Source organism: Nerophis lumbriciformis, linkage group LG03 (genome assembly GCF_033978685.3).
Source record: "Nerophis lumbriciformis linkage group LG03, RoL_Nlum_v2.1, whole genome shotgun sequence".
Classification (NCBI taxonomy): domain Eukaryota; kingdom Metazoa; phylum Chordata; class Actinopteri; order Syngnathiformes; family Syngnathidae; genus Nerophis; species Nerophis lumbriciformis.
The window spans coordinates 40,764,482-40,786,144 of record NC_084550.2 but is presented as its reverse complement, the minus strand read 5'-3'; the positions used below and the strand labels follow the sequence as shown (position 1 = coordinate 40,786,144).

Genomic DNA, 21,663 nt, shown 5'->3' with positions numbered 1-21,663 from the left:
TGCGTGGTGGTGGTGGTGCTGTTGCTGCTGCTCTCATCGCTTTCCTCCCTCATACTGTCTTTCTCCATCTTCTTCCTTCTCATTGTTCAATCTTATATCTTTTCATTTCCAACTCTCTTTTCTACATATGCGTTTGCACCAATTCCCACCACACACACACACACACATACACACACACACACAAAAACAGTTTCCACTGGTATTTTTCATACTTTGCGTTCATATAAATTATTGATTAGGTCGGAGGGGAAGTGATGGGCTTTAAACCCAGCCTCCAGATTGGCTACAGATTGCCTGACTGACTTCACAGTTGTTGCTGCAAAGCTAGAGGGTTATGATGCATGCAAATCTCAAGAAAAATATACTGGAACCATCATGGCCGTATTTTACCTAAGTTTTCGTAAATGCTGCACATTGAAAGTAAAAAAAAAAAAATAAAAAAAAAAAAAATAAAGTAACAGTTTCAGGGTCAAACTGTGGACTACTGATGACTATATATATATATATTTTTAATATTATCTAATTAAATAACTTAAAATCAACCTATGATGGTTTTACTCTTTTCTGAGTCATGCATTTTGGCACAATGTTGGATACTCAGTGCTAAAGGGTCAGAGCATAAGGTTCATGCATTTGAGCTTGAGCTTTTTGATGATTCTTAGACTTCCTTTATTGTCATTCAAATTTGAACTTTACAGTACGGATAAGAACGAAATTTCGTTGCATTATCTGGTTGTAGTGCAGGATAAAAGAGCAATAAGGTGCAGGGTGTTTGCATTTACAAAATAAAGTGCAGATATAGATTTACTGTACTGATAAATATATTGCACTTTTGCATATGCATCCATGTTTCCGGATGTATGTTATATTATCTTTATAGGACAGCGAGTTAATCCGTTTTTGGGGGGGAATAGAGGGGATTATTATATGTTCAAGAGTCTTATGGCCTGAAGGAAGAAGCTGTTACAGAACCCGGAGGCTCTGCTACGTACGATCTTTCCAGAGTCCAGCAGTGAAAACCGTTTTTGGTTTTGAACACTGTTCTGCTTTCTTTAACAGCACATTCTAATAGACTAGTATTAACAAGGGGTTGGACTCCGCCAAGGCTGCCCTTTGTCAGCGATTCTGTTCATAACTTTTATGGACAGAATTTCTAGGCGCAGTTAAGGCGTTGAGGGGATCCGGTTTGGTGGCTGCAGGATTAGGTCTCTGCTTTTTGCAGATGATGTGGTCCTGATGGCTTCATCTGGCCAGGATCTTCAGCTCTCACTGGATCGGTTCGCAGCTGAGTGTGAAGCGACTGGGATGAGAATCAGCATCTCCAAGTCCGAGTCCATGGTTCTCGCCCGGAAAAGGGTGGAGTGCCATCTCCGGGTTGGGGAGCAGATCTTGCCCCAAGTGGAGGAGTTCAAGTACCTCGGAGTCTTGTTCACGAGTGAGAGAAGAGTGGATCGTGAGATCGACAGGCAGATCGGTGCGGCGTATTCAGTAATGCGGACGGTGTATCGATCCGTTGTGGTGAAGAAGGAGCTGAGCCGGAAGGCAAAGCTCTCAATTTACCGGTCGATCTACGTTCCCATCCTCACCTCACCTATGGTCATGAGCTTTGGGTCATGACCGAAAGGACAAGATCACGGGTACAAGCGGCCGAAATGAGTTTCCTCCGCCGGGTGGCGGGGCTCTCCCTTAGAGATAAATAATAAATGATAAATGGGTTATACTTGTATAGCGCTTTTCTACCTTCAAGGTACTCAAAGCGCTTTAACAGTATTACCACATTCACCCATTAATAATAATAATAATAATAATAATAACTGGGATTTATATAGCGCTTTTTTTAAGTACCCAAAGTCGCTTTACATGTAGAACCCATCAATCATTCACACCTGGTGGTGGTAAGCTACTTTCATAGCCACAGCTGCCCTGGGGTAGACTGACGGAAGCGTGGCTGCAATTTGCGCCAACGGCCTCTCCGACCACCACCTATCATTCATCATTCAGTTCACCGGTGTGAGTGGCACCGGGGGCAAAGGGTGAAGTGTCCCGCCCAAGGACACAACGGCAGCGATTTTGGATGGTAAGAGGCGGGGAGCGAACCTGCAACCCTCAGGTTTCTGGCACGGTTGCTCTACCCACTACGCCATGCCCCCCTATTCACACACACATTCACACACTGATGGCGGGAGCTGCCATGCAAGGCGCTAACCAGCAGCCATCAGGAGCAAGGGGTGAAGTGTCTTGCCCAAGGACACAACGGACGTGACTAGGATGGTAGAAGGTGGGGATTGAACCCCAGTAACCAGCAACCCTCCAATTGCTGGCACGGCCACTCTACCAACTTTGCCACGCCGTCCCTTATAGATGGGGTGAGAAGCTCTGCCATCCGGGGGGAGCTCAAAGTAAAGCCGCTGCTCCTCCACATTGAGAGGAGCCAGATGAGGTGGTTCGGGCATCTGGTCAGGATGCCACCCGAACGCCTCCCTGTGTTTAGGGCACGTCCGACCGGTAGGAGGCCACGGGGAAGACCCAGGACACGTTGGGAAGACTATGTCTCCTGGCTGGCCTGGGAATGCCTCGAGATCCCCCGGGAAGAGCTGGACGAAGTGGCTGGGGAGAGGGAAGTCTGGGCTTCCCTGCTTAGGCTGCTGCCCCCGCGACCCGACTTCGGATAAGCGGAAGAAGATGGATGGATGGGTAGTATTGACAAAAGCGGGGTTTAACTTTGCACAGTGTGTTTGATCGAAGGTTGTTTAAAAGTATCGATATTTCCATACTACCTCGATACCAACATGCAAAAATGTCATAGATGCCAGCTTTTTCTATATTAACACTACAACGATTTTTCCTCAGTGCTCAGGTGTCAATTCTCAGTCAACGCTAAAGAAGATTGACTGATGTATTAAAAAAAAAAAACAGTGTTTCCATATATTTACTTATTCAGGGAAACCAGTCACGGATGCGGATTTGGCGCCTCTGGTTCTTCTCGTTCATATGTTTATAATGGAACTGTGGCTGTATGCATCGATTTAAACCCCGCCCGGCAGGCGGCACAGATTAGCAATAAGCAAAGTGAAGGTGGCGCAAGCTTGGTGCCAACTAGCTAAACACGAGCTGAAAGCAATTGCCTAGCAACCCAAAACTAATACGCGATCAGGTTGTGAGCGTTTGGACAGATTTTAAGCGTTTCTGTTCACATAAAGTGATCTCTCAGACAAGCTGAAACAGCTCTGACCGGCGCAAGGTACGATATTTGTTGAAATAAGCAAGTTAGAAGTGCTGTTAGGTGTTAAAGCTTACAATGCTAACGGCTTTCATTTTGCTGATCACGCTATGGAACAAAACTCCCAGCCTGAAAACTCCCAGCCTGAAACATCTGGGCTCACAGATCGAATTTCAGGAAACCAATGACCCACGTTTGAGAATATTGGTGCAAACAATACAAAACCTGCAATTAGATATCAGAGGTCTACAGTTAAATATAGACGCTCAACAATTCAATATTAGAGGTCTACGATTAAATATAGAAAGTCTACAAGCACAGAATGAATTGATACTAATACCTTTATGTAATTGAATGTGGTGCACTGCACAACATTTTCCTCACTGCCACACCTTGAAATTTTTATTTTATTTTTTAAATTTTAAAACAAATTAAAGTAATATAATACATTGTAGCCCCCAGAATAATTCACAAAGTCTGGCGCTATTTTTAACTTTTATTACCAATTTCTGATAACAAACGGCACACTTCCAACAGGTTTTACCTCCCGTGGTAACATTTTCGTCTCCACACAACACTTCTTCGTTGTCCGCCAATCACCTTTCAGGCATGGACGGTGTGTTTGCAAACATGGGAAAAAACTGACATCAAATCCAAACCACACAAACATAAAACATTAACACTAGCTGGTCGTTACAGTATGAATTGATATATATAGCCTATTCATTTCTGCACTTTTGAGAAGAGATGTACCAAAAACACGGCCGCTAAAAAAAAACAAATTGATTACCGAAAACCGCTTTGCTGAAACCGTATGTAAACAAAACGCATGCCATTGTCTGGAGCGATGCCATCAAACTCTGGATACAAATGAATATTTAATTAACATTGCATCTTCTTGTCCTAACAGTAGTGCACACCATTTTACAATAGAATTGAGTCAATACATCGATTGTGATGGAGGTCATATTATTGCCATCATAAAACTTTTATACATTATACAGACAATTTTCTACAGCAGTGGTTCTCAAATGTTGTTTATCAAGTACCACCTCAGAAAATACCTGGCTCCCAAAGTACCACCATAATGACCAACATTAAAATACAGTAGCGTAGTAGGCCTCAGTAATCATTAAAAACAAGGCAGAGGTCTTATTTAACAAGTTTATTTCATATTTTTGCCTCTGTAACATTACACATTGTTTGAATATAGAAAAATAAAACACTACTTAAACCAAGTGATTCTTTGGTGTACCACTAGATGGAACCCGCATTGGTACATGTGTTTGAGAATCACTGTTCTATAGTAATTGTAATTGATTTTAGTGCACCACCGTGGCTAAATAAAAGCCACCATTCCTTTTAAAAATTAGTTGTTTTTTTTATGTGAAAACAAATATATTTTATAAATGGATGTATATTGCCCATGACTTTGCAGCCCTTTGAGACACTTGTGATTTAGGGCTATATAAATAAACATTGATTGTTTGATTGACTTTTACACTGTTGACTAGCAATGCACTGAAGATTTGGCTACCGGAAAAAGACTGATCATCTAAACAGCGCTGCCGAAACAGGATGTTGTGATGACGTAAGCAAGACTCACTCGATTGTCTGGAGAATGTCTGCGATGTGGACGTACTTTTATATATCCGAGGTATATCCACAGACAGCAATTTATAAAATGTCCAATGTGCAACTATTAATCGGACAATTGCGGTCTTTGAAGAAGAGAACGTGCAGCTTGAGCAGCAAGCTTCAGGCTCGCTGCAGCTTGAGCTGTTCATCGTAGACATTGGGTCTCCAAAACAAGTACATTTCCAATAACAGCAGAAAAATAATTGCTCGTCATTTTTAATAAAGAAAAAGTCTATAGCATTTTGAAAAATTCTCAACAAAGTGTAGCCTGTTGCAATTAAAAATGGAGCAAAACAATATGAGAATAAAATATTTAAGACTAATAACACAGATTTGTTTTAGCCCTTTGAAAGAAAATATATAGAAATTGCTATGTGATGGAAAAGGGTTAGGTTTAAATAAGCTCTGCTTTTTCCTACTCTTACTTTTCCAACATGTTGAAAAGACAAACTGGAATTTGTGATGTGTCATGGTGTAATTGTGTGCCTGTTCGAAATAAACTCATTCACTCACAATTATCGCTGGTTATGGAAAATTTTATATTGATCACGCCCTCACCGCCACATGTATACTGGCAATCTAGCATTTTCTTTGTCAAACAAGTGTAAAAAGAAGTACATTGCACACGTTATGAATTCCAAATAAATACGTTGTACTTTTTGGAGGTTCAATACATAATTTACCAAAAATTCACTCTACTGTACTGCGAGCCTTTTTTGCGTTATGTAATTAATGATGAAATTGTGACCTTCTGATGATGTGTGTAGAGACTGCAACAACCTGTCAGGTGATAAGTGTTCACAGCCCTGAACCGTTTATCTTTATCTTTGGCTACAGATCCTCATGGAGCTCCTCCTCTTTCTCCATCCCTTCTTTCTAAGCCTTTTGCCTCTTTCTCTTGCTGACCCGTCAAAGACGTGCACCCGAATGTAGAAGAAAGTCGGCTCAGTTGGAAGTATTAAAACGGGATTAGGCTTGTCTACTTTATTTCAGTCATGAGGTCCAACTGGGTTTTTCCCACGGCTGTGCTGTCCATTCATTGTTGGTTACTTTTGGTTGTTATAGGTGAGGACAAGTGTCAAATATGTTTATCAGTCACTGATGGGGATGATTAATGTTAGCAGGTGTGTGTCTTTAGAGCCTCCCCTCCATGTAAGCAACATTACTATAATTAGTGTGCATGAAAAGGGGGAGTAGGTTTACGAGCAAGTATATTGCCCAACACAGCAGCAACAGAACCAATGTTGTAGTAGCGGTAAGGAGCAATACGCTCAGCCAGCGTTAAGACTAGGGATTAGGGGTGTAAAAATAATTTGCAATCACAATGAAGTCCATTCTGTTCTCGTCAGAGCAGGAAAGAGACCCACGCCCACTCTTTGCAAAGCTACCACTGTTTCTGCCATGGTTGAGATTCAAATGTTTCATCACTGTCACACTTCAAAATAAAACAAACCTATATTTCATGTTAATGAGCCAGTCAATAGATTTGGTTTGTTTGTGAAAAGCACAGCACTTTAGTCTTTTGATCAAGTTTGATACTCTAACAATGTAGAACGAGTAAAGATGCAACTAAACTAACAATCAACAGGAGAAAATTGATTTCCAGATCCAATCATAATTTGCATTTTTTAACTCCCAAATCTTTTCTTTAAGTTTATGGATTGCAATGCTTTGAAGTGGATAAGTTTCACTATGAATACAGGAATCGCCTGTCTTGTATATGTCTATTTAAAGGGGAACATTATCACCAGACCTATGTAAGCGTCAATATATACCTTGATGTTGCAGAAAAAAGACCATATATTATTTTATCCGATTTCCGAACTCTAAATGGGTGAATTTTGGCGTATTAAACGCCTTTCTATTATTCGCTCTCGGATGTCACGTTGTGACGTCACATCGGGAAGCAATCCGCCATTTTCTCAAACACAGAGTCAAATCAGCTCTGTTATTTTCCGTTTTTTTGACTGTTTTCCGTACCTTGGAGACATCATGCCTCGTCGGTGTGTTGTCGGAGGGTGTAACAACACGAACAGGGACGGATTCAAGTTGCACCAGTGGCCCAAAGATGCGAAAGTGGCAAGAAATTGGACGGAATTTGTTCAAAATACGAGGGTGTGGGGAAAGCCGACGAAATGGTCAGTCGTTTGTTCCGCACACTTTACCGACGAAAGCTATGCTACGACAGAGATGGCAAGAATGTGTGGATATCCTGCGACACTCAAAGCAGATGCATTTCCAACGATAAAGTCAAAGAAATCTGCCGCCAGACCCCCATTGAATCTGCCGGAGTGTGTGAGCTATTCAGGGACAAAGGACCTCGGTAGGTAAGTGCATGCTGTTGCCAAATGTATTTCATATGCTGTAAACCTAGTTCATAGTTGTTAGTTTCCTTTAATGCCAAACAAACACATACCAATCGTTGGTTAGAAGGCGATCGCCGAATTCGTCCTCGCTTTCTCCCGTGTCGCTGGCTGTCGTGTCGTTTTCGTCTGTTTCGCTTGCATACGGTTCAAACCGATATGGCTCAATAGCTTCAGTTTCTTCTTCAATTTTGTTTTCGCTACCTGCCTCCACACTCCAACCATCCGTTTCAATACATGCGTAATCTGTTGAATCGCTTGAGCCGCTGAAATCCGATTCTGAATCCGAGCTAATGTCGCTATACCTTGCTGTTCTATGCGCCATGTTTGTTTGTATTGGCATCACTATGTGACGTCACAGGAAAATGGACGGGTGTATATAACGATGGTTAAAATCAGGCACTTTGAAGCTTTTTTTAGGGATATTGCGTGATGGGTAAAATTTTGAAAAAAACTTCAAAAAATAAAATAAGCCACTGGGAACTGATTTTTAATGGGTTTAATCCTTCTGAAATTGTGATAATATTCCCCTTTAAAAATAAACACAACATTGTTCTGACATGGTTCATTTAATTTTATTTTCACCATGCAAAGCTTCTATCTGCGTCGAATCAAATTGTAATGTTTTAAAAAGTATAGTTAGTGAATATCGAATCGTGGCCTATGTATCGAGATTCATATCGGATCGCCATTTAAGGTAAAGATGCACACCCCTACTAGGTATGCCGCACAATACTGATTGAAAAGGGAGAATGGACAAATTTTGGCTAAAAAAGTAAAGATAAAGGTGAAGTTATAACACTGAAACACCCTCAGGAAGAGATGCTTTAAGACATGACGAGCTAGCTAGCGGCTAACCTCCATCCGCCGTCTGCAGTGTTTTAGCTACTTCTAAATCACTAATCCTGGTCTCCACGGCGACAAAGAAAATCAGTTTCTTACAAGTATCATCCCTGCAGGACGAGGAATAGCTAAACATGATTCACTACACACCGTAGCTCACCGGCGTCAAAATGTAAACAAACGCCATTGGTGGATCTACACCTAACATTCACTGTAACGATATCAAGTACAGGCACGTATCTAGTCGATACTACTATGATTACGTCTATTTTTTGGCATCACATCTTCTTTCGTTTTTTTTAAATTTATATTATGTTTATAAACTCAGGAAATATGTCCCTGAACACATGAGAACTTTGAATATGACCAATGTATGATCCTGTAACTACTTGGTATCGGATTGATACCCAAATTTGTGATATCATCCAAAACTAATGTAAAGTATCAAACAGAAGAATAAGTGTTTATTACATTTTAACAGAAGTGTAGATATAACACGTTGAAAGAGAAAGTAAGCAGATATTAACAGTAAATGAACAAGTAGATAAATAATCTATCTTTACATTTTGTCCCTCATAATGTTGACAAAACAATAACATGATAAATGACACAATATGTTACTGCATACGTCAGCAGACTAATTAGGAGTCTTTGTTTGTTTACTTACCGGTACTACTAAAAGACAAGTTGTCTAGTATGTTCACTATTTTATTTAAGGACTTCACTGCAATAAGAAACATATGTTTAATGTACCTTAAGATTTTTTGTTCAAATAAAGCCAATAATGCACTTTTTTTGTGGTGCCCTTTTATCTAGAAAAGTACCGAAAAGTATCGAAATAGTTTTAGTACCGGTACCAAAATATTGGTATCGTTACAACACTATTACCTGTACTGTTGTACCCTCAATTAAGCCACTAAGTTCATTGTAAATAAAAGTATCCATCCATCTTCAACCGCTTATCCGGAATCGGGTCGCGGGGACAACAGCTCCAGCAGAGACCCCCAGACTTCCCTCTCCAGAGCAACATTAGCAACTTCCTCCTGGGGAATCCCGAAGCGTTCCCAGGCCAGAGAGAAGATGTAATCCCCCCCATCTATTCCTTGGCCTGCCGCGGGGTCTCCTCCCAGTGGGACGTGCAACGAGAACCTCCCTCGGGAGACGCTCGTGAGGCATCCGCACGAGATGCCTGAACCACCTAAGCTGGCTCCTTTCCAAGCAAAGGAGTCCGTGTAGTATGATGATTCTATGTGTCTACATTAAAACATTCTTGTTCATACTGCATTAATAAATGCTCATTTTAAACTTTCATGCAAAGAGGGAAATCACAACTAAGTCAATTTACCAAAAGTGTATTTATTAAACAGTTATTAAGCAGTGGCACAAACATTCATGTCATTTTAAAACAGAAAGTGCAAGATTGTCAGAGACATTTTAAAACAAGCTATTAGTGCACTTTTGTGCATGTCATTAAGATGACATATCAAAACAACACTAAATTAAAGTGCACTTTTTGTACAGAACACCACTACAATAGTTTAAAAACAAATAAAGTGCACTTTTGTCCATGATGTCACACAAGATATTTCAATAAGTGTCAAATAAAAATGAGCTGCAGAATAGGAAATCAAATAGTGTATGTCCTCCGCTATGTGGTAGTTTACTGCGGACGTTATCTCCTTCAGTTTTTTTACAATTTTTTTCATACGGTGTTGATGTGGAAATGATGTTGATGTTGCTTCGACATTTTGTTGGGTGTGGCACCGGCCGGAGATGTTAAAATGCGGAGTTTCAAGCACTCCTCATTCTCTAGCGGGTGACTTTTCAAATGATGCTACAAATTAGCAGTAAGGCTACTTTTTGTAGCAACGCTTTTGCCGCATACTTGACATATTACGTTTGTTTGTTCAACATCTTCCCGCTTGAAGCCAAACCACCGCCAGACGATGGACCCTGTGCTGTTTTTCTTGGGAATTAATTATTCTTCCTTCATTTTTTACCAGATTCGCACCTTCTCTCTCTCATATTACCACTCGCACCACTCCGCTAGCATCACAGCTAATGTTACCCATGCCGCTACCTCTCTGCTCGGCGAGGGCGTATGACGTTGCACGCGCGACAGTATGTGACGTATGTAAGGAGGTGCGCTTATTTTACGTCTCTGTGAGAAGGAGAGACAAGAAACGCCTGTAGTGTAATGCCCGCAGCTAAAAGCAACTGCGTAAGAATGTTATACTCGAATATCACGATATAGTCATTTTCTATATCGCACAGAGACAAACCGGCGATATATTGAGTATATCTGTATATATTGAGTATATTCGATATATGGCCCAGGCCTAATTAAATGCATTAAAAATTAAAGCTGGTGCAGTAAAGCAGGCATCTTTCAAAATTCTACCTTATCCCAAGTTCTCTGGAGATGCTTCTTTTGATGCTGAACTTTTGACTTCCTCCTCCTCCTCCTCCTCCTTTCTTCACCACCGTTGGCAAATAAAGGAGCTGTGGGGAGAAACATGCAAATATGTCGTCTTGAGGGATTAAGGCTTTCCCAGCTAATTAGTTTTTCTTCCTTAAGTTGTTCGCTATCTTCCTTTTCAAAGACTTGTATTCACTTGTTTTCCATTTTTATTGCAGCAGCTGTCAGTGCTTAATACTCGGTTTGTGTTGACCATCAATCACAGTGGGACTAGATGTTTAGTTTCACTGCAGGTGTAAAATTAGTTGTTTTTTTTCATTTAGTCCAAAACATCTTCATGTTGTTAAAAATATACTGTGACTGATTGCTATAGCCTTTTAAACAGCTTCAAGCCTTGCAAGCCCTTCATTTGGCTGTCACTGCAGTTTATATTGTTGCATAGAGAAGGCAAGAGTGCAAACAAGATACATGATGAAGAGAGACCGAGCAGGAGAGCGAGAGCAAGAAAATCCACAGGAAAGGGAGGGTTTGCAAGATACGGCAGAGGTGCAAACCGAACACGATGACATGAGCGTGGGAGAGAGGCGGCAAGCAAGCTCGGATTTATGTTATGTGTGAGCTTCATTCAGAAAAAGACGCCTCATGGCAAGACATGAAAACAAGCTTTAGTAAGGAGAAAGTGGTAGGAACTCGACGGTTTTACATGCTGCCAAAAATGGGATACTTTAAACTGTCGTTTAGCAGGAGTTCTGGTCCAAAGCTGCCTTCTTTGATGCTTTTATTCTGAAAAACCTGATCTGACTTGACTGGAAATCGACAGAGATGACCGCTTCCTACAGTAAGCTTTGTCTTTGGGCCGTTCTTGTTGAAGTTTTTTTAATAGTACTGTAAGTTTGGCATATAATGTGGTTTGATCTTTGAAGTTCTGCTGGATGTTTATAGATGTGTTCCTCGTACCAGTGGCCATATGCATGTAATGTGGGCTGCACTTCCATGTTTAAAATAGTAGCTAACTGGATTAAGTAAAGGAAGGTTATATCCAATTTGCACTCTGATGTCTTGATATTTCCCTCCAATTTGTGGCTGAAGTAATGAGGAATTCCCTTCCACCGCTTCCATGTGTGGGTAGAGGGGAGTAGAGGGGGGTTCTAGCTGCAGGGGCGGGGTGGAGAGTCACGGAGCAAGTAGGCATCGGTGCAAAGCTGTCATAGCGAGGGGAGGGTTGCTCGCGAAGAGGGACAACCTAGTCGCTTACATAAGGCTGCATGTGGGAAGTCCTGTGTTAAGAGACCTTGATGCTTATCCACAGCGATCATCTTTGCTGGGAGGCATAGCAGCAGCAGGGGTTGTCGTCATGGCAGGTTAGGTGTGCAGCGCACACACTCACATGACATTTGATCTCCCCAGGACAATATCTGTCCACTTGCAAGTATTGCAGGCTAGGAAATGTGCATGAGCAGTGAAATGCGAGTGGGGGGGAAGCACAACAGAGGAGCCCTCTTGAATAAAAAATATGCTGCTATAAATAGCACCGCGTCCTCATTGACTGTTTCAGGTTGACGAGACCTGGCTTGGAGGACCTTTTCTGCCAAGATGGTTACGGCCTGGCAAAAAGTAAACTCAACAAGTAATACTTTGTAGATAAGATTGAAGGATGCGGGGGGACATTTGTAATTTTGCGTTCTTGTTTAATGACAATCATTGTCATTAAAGGTCTACTGAAACCCACTACTACCGACCACGCAGTCTGATAGTTTATATATCAATGATGAAATCTTAACATTGCAACACATGCCAATACGGCCGGGTTAACTTATAAAGTGCAATTTTAAATTTCCTGCGAAACTTCCGGTTGAAAACGTCTAGGTATGATGACGTATGCGCGTGACGTCGATGGTTGAAACGGAAGTATTGGGACGCCATTGTATCCAATACAAAAAGCTCAGTTTTCATCGCAAAATTCCACAGTATTCTGGACATCTGTGTTGGTGAATCTTTTGCAATTTGTTTAATGAACAATGGAGACTGCAAAGAAGAAAGCTGTAGATGCGATCGGTGTATTAGCGTCTGGCTACAGCACCACAACCAGGAGGACTTTGACTTGGATAGCAGACGCGCTATCCGACGCTAGCCGCCGACTGCATCGATGATCGGGTGAAGTCCTTTGTCGCTCCATCGATCGCTGGAACGCAGGTGAGCTTCGGTGTTGATGAGCAGATGAGGGTTGGCGTAGGTGGAGTGCTAATGTTTTTATCATAGCTCTGTCGAGGTTCATAGCTAAGTTAGATTCAATGGCGTCGTTAGCAACAGCATTGTTAAGCTTCGCCATGCTGGAAAGCATTAACCGTGTAGTTACAGGTCCATGGTTTAATAGTATTGTTGATTTTCTGTCTATCCTTCCAGTCAGGGGTTTATTTCTTTTGTTTCTATCTGCAGTTAAGCCCGATGCTATCACGTTAGCTCCGTAGCTAAAGTGCTTCACCGATGTATTGTCGTGGAGATAAAAGTCACTGTGAATGTCCATTTCGCGTACTCGACTCTCATTTTCAAGAGGATATAGTATCCGAGGTGGTTTAAAATACAAATCCGTGATCCACAATAGAAAAAGGAGAGAGTGTGGAATCCAATGAGCCCTTGTACCTAAGTTACGGTCAGCGCGAAAAAAGATGCGTCCTGCACTGCACTCTAATACTTCACTCTCACGTTCCTCATCCACGAATCTTTCATCCTGGCTCAAATTAATGGGGTAATCGTCGCTTTCTCAGTCCGAATCGCTCTCGCTGCTGTTGTAAACAATAGGGAAATGTGCGGAGACTTTCAACTTGTGACGTTACGCTACTTCCGGTACAGGCAAGGCTTTTTTTTTTATCAACGACCAAAAAAATTTCATTTCAGTAGGCCTTTAAACAGGAGAGAATGACAAAAATACAGGCGGCTACACTCACATGAAACATTTAAAAAACGGCGACAATGTACATATTTTGTAAACAAATATAAAACGTCATCCGTGCAAATATAACCGTAAAAGGGGAAATAATACAAAATGTTTGTGAATATTGTTATTAAGTGTTGGGTCATTTTAGACCCAATACTTGGTTTTAAAAAACATCAAACAGATGTGCCAGAGTCTCAAATACAACATAAAATGTTCAAATGTATCAAGAATTTGTTAACACTGGAGGCAACTTAAACTTCTTTTAATGCAATGATTACCGTCTTTTTCGGATTATAAATCGCAGTTTTTTTCATAGTTTGGGGGGTTGCGATTTATACTCTGGAGCAATTTATGTGTGAAATTATTAACACATTACCGTAAAATATCAAATAATATTATTTATCTCATTCACGTAAGAGACTAGGCGTATATCAGCAATCGTCACACACACACACGTCAACCAATAAAAATTTGGCGGGGGCGGGTCATGGCAGAAATGCATTGTGAAAAAAATACCTGTGGTAGCCGTGGATGATGGATGGAGAGCACAGCTTCACGGCAACCGGGAGAATGCGCCATGCAACTTTTCTGGATGTCATTGAATGGATCGACAAAGCATGGGCTTCAGTGACAACCGAAACCATCCTGTCCGGATTCAGAAAGGCTGGAATAATTGGAACTGCAACTGACGACGACTCTGACGTAAGCGACATACCGATAGAAGAGGAAGCGACGCATTGTCTACCTTTGGAGTTGACAGAGTTGTTTAGAAGCGACACCGAGGGAGAAGATTTCATGGGATTTAGCGATTAGGAGTGACAGATTGTTTGGTAAACGTATAGCATGTTCTATATGTTATAGTTATTTGAATGACTCTTACCGTAATATGTTACGTTAACATACCAGGCACGTTCTCAGTTGGTTATTTGTGTCATATAACGTACACTTATTCAGCCTATTGTTCACTATTCTTTATTTATTTTAAATTGCCTTTCAAATGTCTATTCTTGGTGTTGGGTTTTATCAAATAAATTTCCCCCAAAAATGCGACTTATACTCTAGTGCGACTTATGTTTTTTTCCTTCTTCATGCATTTTCGGCCGGTGCGACTTATACTGCGGAGCGATTTATAATCCGAAAAATACTGTATGTCTCGTTTTTATTATGGTATATTATGTTGGTCCCAGGCAAGCAAAACCACCCTGAGGCCTTTGGAAACTTAAAGGGGAACATTATCACCAGACCTATGTAAGCGTCAATATATACCTTGATGCTGCAGAAAAAAGACCATTTATTTTTTAACCGATTTTCGAACTCTAAATGGGTGAATTTTGGCGAATTAAACGCCTTTCTATTATTCGCTCTCGGAGCGATGACGTCACAACGTGACGTCACATCGGGAAGCAATCCGCCATTTTCTCAAACACATTACAAACACCGAGTCAAATCAGCTCTGTTATTTTCCGTTTTTTCGACTGTTTTCCGTACCTTGGAGACATCATGCCTCGTCGGTGTGTTGTCGGAGGGTGTAACAACACCAACAGGGACGGATTCAAGTTGCACCAGTGGCCCAAAGATGGACGTTTGTTCCGCACACTTTACCGACGAAAGCTATGCTACGACAGAGATGGCAAGAATGTGTGGATATCCTGCGACACTCAAAGCAGATGCATTTCCAACTGGACTGATCAGCTTTCAGGAAAATAGAGCGGATGAGGGTATGTCTACAGAATATATTAATTGATGAAAACTGGGCTGTTTGCACTCTCAAAGTGCATGTTGTTGCCAAATGTATTTCATATGCTGTAACCCTAGTTCATAGTTGTTAGTTTCCTTTAATGCCAAACAAACACATACCAATCGTTGGTTAGAAGGCGATCGGCAAATTCGTACTCGCTTTCTCCCGTGTCGCTGGCTGTCGTGTCGTTTTCGTCGGTTTCGGTTGCATACGGTTCAAACCGATATGGCTCAATAGCTTCAGTTTCTTCTTCAATTTCGTTTTCGCTACCTGCCTCCACACTACAACCATCCGTTTCAATACATGCGTAATCTGTTGAATCGCTTAAGCCGCTGAAATCCGAGTCTGAATCCGAGCTAATGTCGCTATACCTTGCTGTTCTAACCGCCATGTTTGTTTGTATTGGCATCACTGTGTGACGTTACAGGAAAATGGACGGGTGTATATAACGATGGTTAAAATCAGGCACTTTGAAGCTTTTTTTAGGGATATTGCGTGATGAGTAAAATTTTGAAAGAAACTTAGAAAAATAAAATAAGCCACTGGGAACTGATTTTTAAAGGTTTTAACCCTTCGGAAATTGTGATAATGTTCCCCTTTAAAACTCAAAATCCTTGACCGAAAACCATAACACCAACATCACTGTTTATTACTTCAAAAATATTGACTGTAAAAATTGGACAAGATTCAAAGATTAGCATCAATACGAATGGCCCAGAGTCCTAAATAACACTGCACCGGCGCCACTTAAGCACTTTGTCCAGTTCGCATCTGCTGTGACAACTAAAAACACACAAGCCTCCACCAAAGGGCAGTGTAGCATACCCAGATGTAATACCTATTTTGCACAATTAGCCTTTACATATAAAGCCATAAAGGAATGGAACGACCTCACAACGAACCTGAAAAGTCCAGATTATTCCTCGTTCACAGTCTAACTTAAAAAGTGGCTTTGGAGCAATCAAAGCTGCTCACAAGGTCACTGAGTTGGGCACTATGTTTGACCCACATGTCAACTTAGTGTGCATGGTAGCATTTTGTTGTGAGCTGTGAGGTGATGTGTCTGTTGAAATCATGGTTAGTTTCTACAAATGTTAGACAAGAGCATGTATTGTCGATGTGACGATGTACAGGAGAGGTGTGGTTGTAATGTTCAAGAATGTGTCAATGAGAGGGCATTTTATGACTGTTCTTAATTTGAATACATGCTTTGGTTTAATTGTATTGTTATAATTTTATTGCATGTTGTATAATTTTAACTCAGGCAACCGGGTACTGCAGATGGAAATTAGGGCTGCAACTAACGATTAATTTGATAATCGATTAATCTGTCGATTATTACTTCAATTAATCGATTAATAATCGGATAAAAGAGACAAACTACATTTCTATCCTTTCCAGTATTTTATTGAAAAAAAACCCCAGCATACTGGCGCCATGTTCTTTCAACTTGCCAAATAAAACAAGGAAAATGTTACAAAAATGCACACTTTTGACTCCCCTGCTATAGATAATAAAAAATTAAATCTGATAAATGTATCGATTAAAAAGCGGAGCCTGGCGACGCATGCGCGTTTATCACAACTCTCTCGCTCTCTCTGTCTCTCCCCCTCCCTCACGAATGCTGCTGCGCACACCACTTGTTGTGTTATTAACCTTCTGAACCCTGAACGTATATTGGAAGTACACGCAACCCTAACTCAAAATGCCGGACATTTGAGGCATTTAAGAAACACCGCCCGACAGCCCCGCAAAAGAGGACATGTCCGGTGAAAAGAGGACGTATGGTCAGTCTATCCTAGCCCGGTCGCAATCGGTTTCACGTCCGGTGAAACCGATCGCTGCTAGTCCTCTTTTGCTAGCATGCTAGCAGCTAGCGGGCTAGGATGGACTGACCATACGTCCTCTTTTCACCGGACATGTCCTCTTTTGCGGAGCTGTCAGGGCAGAGTTTCTTAAATGCCTCAAATGTCCGGCATTTTGAGTATTGTTTACACAACGTGCAGTACGCTACTTAATATGTCCGTGTGGAAACTCGTTCGGTACACTTCTGCACCGAAACGGTTTGATACAAATACACGTACCGTTATACACCCCTATTATTTTGATTATTGTTTCTCAGCTGTTTGGAAATGTTGCAGTTTATAAATAAAGGTAAAAAACCCAAAAATAAAACGTAGCCTCTGCACATAGCATACATCCAATGAATCGATGACTAAATTAATCGCCAACTATTTTTATAATCGATTTTAATCGATTTAATCGATTGGTTGTTGCAGCCCTAATGGAAATTAGCTGTTTAGCTATAATCAGGTGCAGAACATACTATATCTGTCTTTAAGCTTAATGTCTCTGTGCATTTTCCCTTTTAATTAAAAACTAAACCAGATAGCCAAGACATCTGTGGAGTGTGGCAAGGGGTGTGTTGGTAACGTGACCAATATGATGTCATTATATTTGCTATTTGCTATACATTTCCTTTTAAAAAAGCAAACCAATGTATACATACATTTAAATCAAATCTGTTATCAATTATAGTATTAACATATATTTTTTCCAACATATCGTTTTGCTTTATTTTCAATTGTTATTGTTTATTGCATTTTGATAAAGGGGAACATTATCACCAGACCTATGTAAGCGTCAATATATACCTTGATGTTGCAGAAAAAAGACCATATATTTTTTAACCGATTTCCGAACTCTAAATGGGTGAATTTTGGCGAATTAAACGCCTTTCTATTATTCGCTCTCGGAGCGATGACGTCACAACGGGAAGCAATCCGTCATTTTCTCAAACACATTACAAACACCGAGTCAAATCAGCTCTGTTATTTTCCGTTTTTTCGACTGTTTTCCGTACCTTGGGACATCATGCCTCGTCGGTGTGTTGTCGGAGGGAGTAACAACACGAACATGGACGGATTCAAGTTGCACCAGTAGCCCAAAGATGCGAAAGTGGCAAGAAATTGGACGTTTGTTCCGCACACTTTACCGACGAAAGCTATGCTACGACAGAGATGGCAAGAATGTGTGGATATCCTGCGACACTCAAAGCAGATGCATTTCCAACTGGACTGGACAGATCAGCTTTCAGGAAAGAGAGCGGATGAGGGTATGTCTACAGAATATATTAATTGATGAACACTGGGCTGTCTGCACTCTCAAAGTGCATGTTGTTGCCAAATGTATTTCATATGCTGTAAACCTAGTTCATAGTTGTTGGTTTCCTTTAATGCCAAACAAACACATACCAATCGTTGGTTAGAAGGCGATCGCCGAATTCGTCCTCGCTTTCTCCCGTGTCGCTGGCTGTTGTGTCGTTTTCGTCGGTTTTGCTTGCATACGGTTCAAACAGATATGGCTCAATAGCTTCAGTTTCTTCTTCAATTTCGTTTTTGCTACCTGCCTCCACACTACAACCATCCGTTTCTATACATGCGTAATCTGTTGAATCGCTTAAACCGCTGAAATCCGAGTCTGAATCCAAGCTAATGTCGCTATACCTTGCTGTTCTATGCGCCATGTTTGTTTGTATTGGCATCACTATGTGACGTCACAGGAAAATGGACGGGTGTATATAACGATGGTTAAAATCAGGCACTTTGAAGCTTTTTTTAGGGATATGCGTGATGGGTAAAATTTTGAAAAAAACTTCGAAAAATAAAATAAGCCACTGGGAACTCATTTTTAATGGTTTTAACCCTTCTGAAATTGTGATAATGGTCCCCTTTAATACTTTTTTTTCAAGAGATTTCTCCAATCCTTTTAGTCACTCTTTCTTTATTAAAGACGACTAGCAACAAATCTAGCATCAATTTCTGGTGTTATGTAGACTGTACTCATGTATAGAGACTCTTAACTTGTGTTGCTCCATGTCGGCAACGAAAAACAAGCTGTCGAGAGCCTGATGTCACATTTCCTCTTCTTAAATTTTGATGATCGCTGTCCGCGAGTGTATCTTGGATACATTAAAGTATGTCCACAGCGCAGACATGCTGCTTCTGCTCCAGACAACCCTGTGCGTATCAGTGGCAATTTTTTCCAAAATAATGTATCTTCATTATCGTCCACGACCTATTTTCCCTAGGCGAAATTAGGACGATAAAATAAATGAAAACAAAAGCACGTTAACTAAAACAATGACAAAACAAATTGACAATTTAGTCAACGAATTAATACGAGACGAAAATATTGACCGAAACAAAATCCAATCATATTTAATCCTGTTTTTAAGCGAGTGGGACCAAATATTCAATCATAGTTGAATGTAGGAGAGGGGCGGGTGGGAAAAGCACGAAGGGTATCCAATCAGAACTAGCGTCTTTGTAAGGCACAATGTTTTGATTTTTTCCCCTACGGAAAAGCAAGAATCAATACAAGACATCAATACAATATGTCTTCTACACCAGAAACATGACATAAAAGCTCTACAGAAATGAAAACGGTCGTTTTTTTTGGGATAATTATCAGTCGATTCACATCAAAACATGTCAAGACACTTTCTCAAAACAATCACTTGTCCTTTTCAAAATAAAAGCGCTACGCTATACATCCGGTTGAACTAAATTTACAAAATAAACATGTCTTACACTACGATCATGCTTTGTCAAAAGGGACGGGCACCGAATCCGGTACTTTTTTTGGCACCGACCAGCCGGTGCTACAGATTCACGTAAGATCCAGCGGGGCCATGTTTCGGTGCCTCGGTTACTTGTGACGTCACGTGTGTTTGAATTAGCACTTGCTAGTGGCGAGTATTTGCTCGCACTTGAGAGGAAAACAGGCGATTTCGAAGCAGACATGCTCTTAGTAATCTTGGAACTACACTGCAAAAACTGAAATCTAAATAAGATTAAATATCTCAAATAAGGGTGATATTTGCTTATTTTCTGTCTGATAAGATAATTCTTCTCACTAAGCAGATTTTATGTTAGAGTCTTTTACTTATTTTAAGTGTTTTGGTCCTAAATGATCTCAGTAAGATATTACAGCTTGTTGCTGAGATTTTATGACCTACAAACCCTGTTTCCATATGAGTTGGGAAATTGTGTTAGATGTAAATATAAACGGAATACAATGATTTGCAAATCCTTTTCAACCCATATTCAATTGAATGCACTACAAAGACAAGATATTTGATGTTCAAACTCATAAACTTTTTTTTTTTTTTTGCAAATAATAATTAACTTAGAATTTTATGGTTGCAACACGTGCCAAAGTAGTTGGGAAAGGGCATGTTCACCACTGTGTTACATCACCTTTTCTTTTAACAACACTCAATAAACGATTGGGAACTGAGGAAACTAATTGTTGAAGCTTTGAAAGTGGAATTCTTTCCCATTCTTGTTTTATGTAGCGCTTCAGTCGTTCAACAGTCCGGGGTCTCCGCTGTCGTATTCATAATGCGCCACCCATTTTCGATGGGAGACAGGTCTGGATTGCAGGCGGACCAGGAAAGTACCCACACTCTTTTTTACGAAGCCACGCTGTTGTAACACGTGCTGAATGTGGCTTGGCATTGTCTTGCTGAAATAAGCAGGGGCGTCCATAAAAAAGACGGCGCTTAGATGGCAGCATATGTTGTTCCAAAACCTTTATGTGCTTTTCAGCATTAATGGTGCCTTCACAGATGTGTAAGTTACCCATGCCTTGGGCACTAATGCACCCCCATACCATCACAGATGCTGGCTTTTGAACTTTGCGTCGATAACAGTCTGGATGGTTCACTTCCCCTTTGGTCCGGATGACACGATGTCGAATATTTCCAAAAACAATTTGAAATGTGGACTCGTCAGACCACAGAACACTTTTCCACTTTGCATCAATCCATCTTAGATGATCTCGGGCCCAGAGAAGCCGGCGGCGTTTCTGGATGTTGTTGTTAAATGGCTTTCGCTTTGCATAGTAGAGCTTTAACTTGCACTTACAGATGTAGCGACAAACTGTATTTAGTGACAGTGGTTTTCTGAAGTGTTCCTGAGCCCATGTGGTGATATCCTTTAGAAAGTGATGTCGGTTTTTGATACAGTGCCGTCTGAGGGATCGAAGGTCACGGTCATTCAATGTTGGTTTCCGACCATGCCGCTTACGTGGAGTGATTTCTCCAGATTCTCTGAACCTTTTGATGATATTATGGACCGTATATGTTGAAATCCCTAAATTTCTTGCAATTTCACTTTGAGAAACGTTGTTCTTAAACTGTTTGACTATTTGCTCACGCAGTTGTGGACAAAGGGGTGTACCTCGCCCCATCCTTTCTTGTGAAAGACTGAGCATTTTTTGGGAAGCTGTTTTTATACCCAATCATGGCACCCACCTGTTCCCAATGAGCCTGCACACCTGTGGGATGTTCCAAATAAGTGTTTGATGAGCATTCCTCAACTTTATCAGTATTTATTGCCACCTTTCCCAACTTCTTTGTCATGTGTTGCTGGCATCAAATTCTAAAGTTAATGATTATTTGCAACAAAAAAAAATGTTTATCAGTTTGAACATCAAATATGT

At 40.9% G+C, this 21,663-nt stretch overlaps 1 protein-coding gene across 15 annotated transcripts in view; it reads left to right on the top strand.

Annotated features, from left to right (window-relative positions):
- The window catches only part of r3hdm2 (R3H domain containing 2), a 138,384-nt gene that overhangs the window by 27,095 nt on the left and 89,626 nt on the right, over positions 1–21,663 (top strand). The window contains exon 1 of one of the 15 annotated variants that reach the window (XM_061937739.1): positions 11,031–11,321. The exons of the other annotated variants lie outside the window; for them this stretch is intronic. The gene's annotated coding sequence lies outside the window, so the exon portion shown is untranslated. Of the gene's footprint in view, positions 1–11,030; positions 11,322–21,663 lie in introns of those variants that run through there. 15 annotated transcript variants of the gene reach the window in all.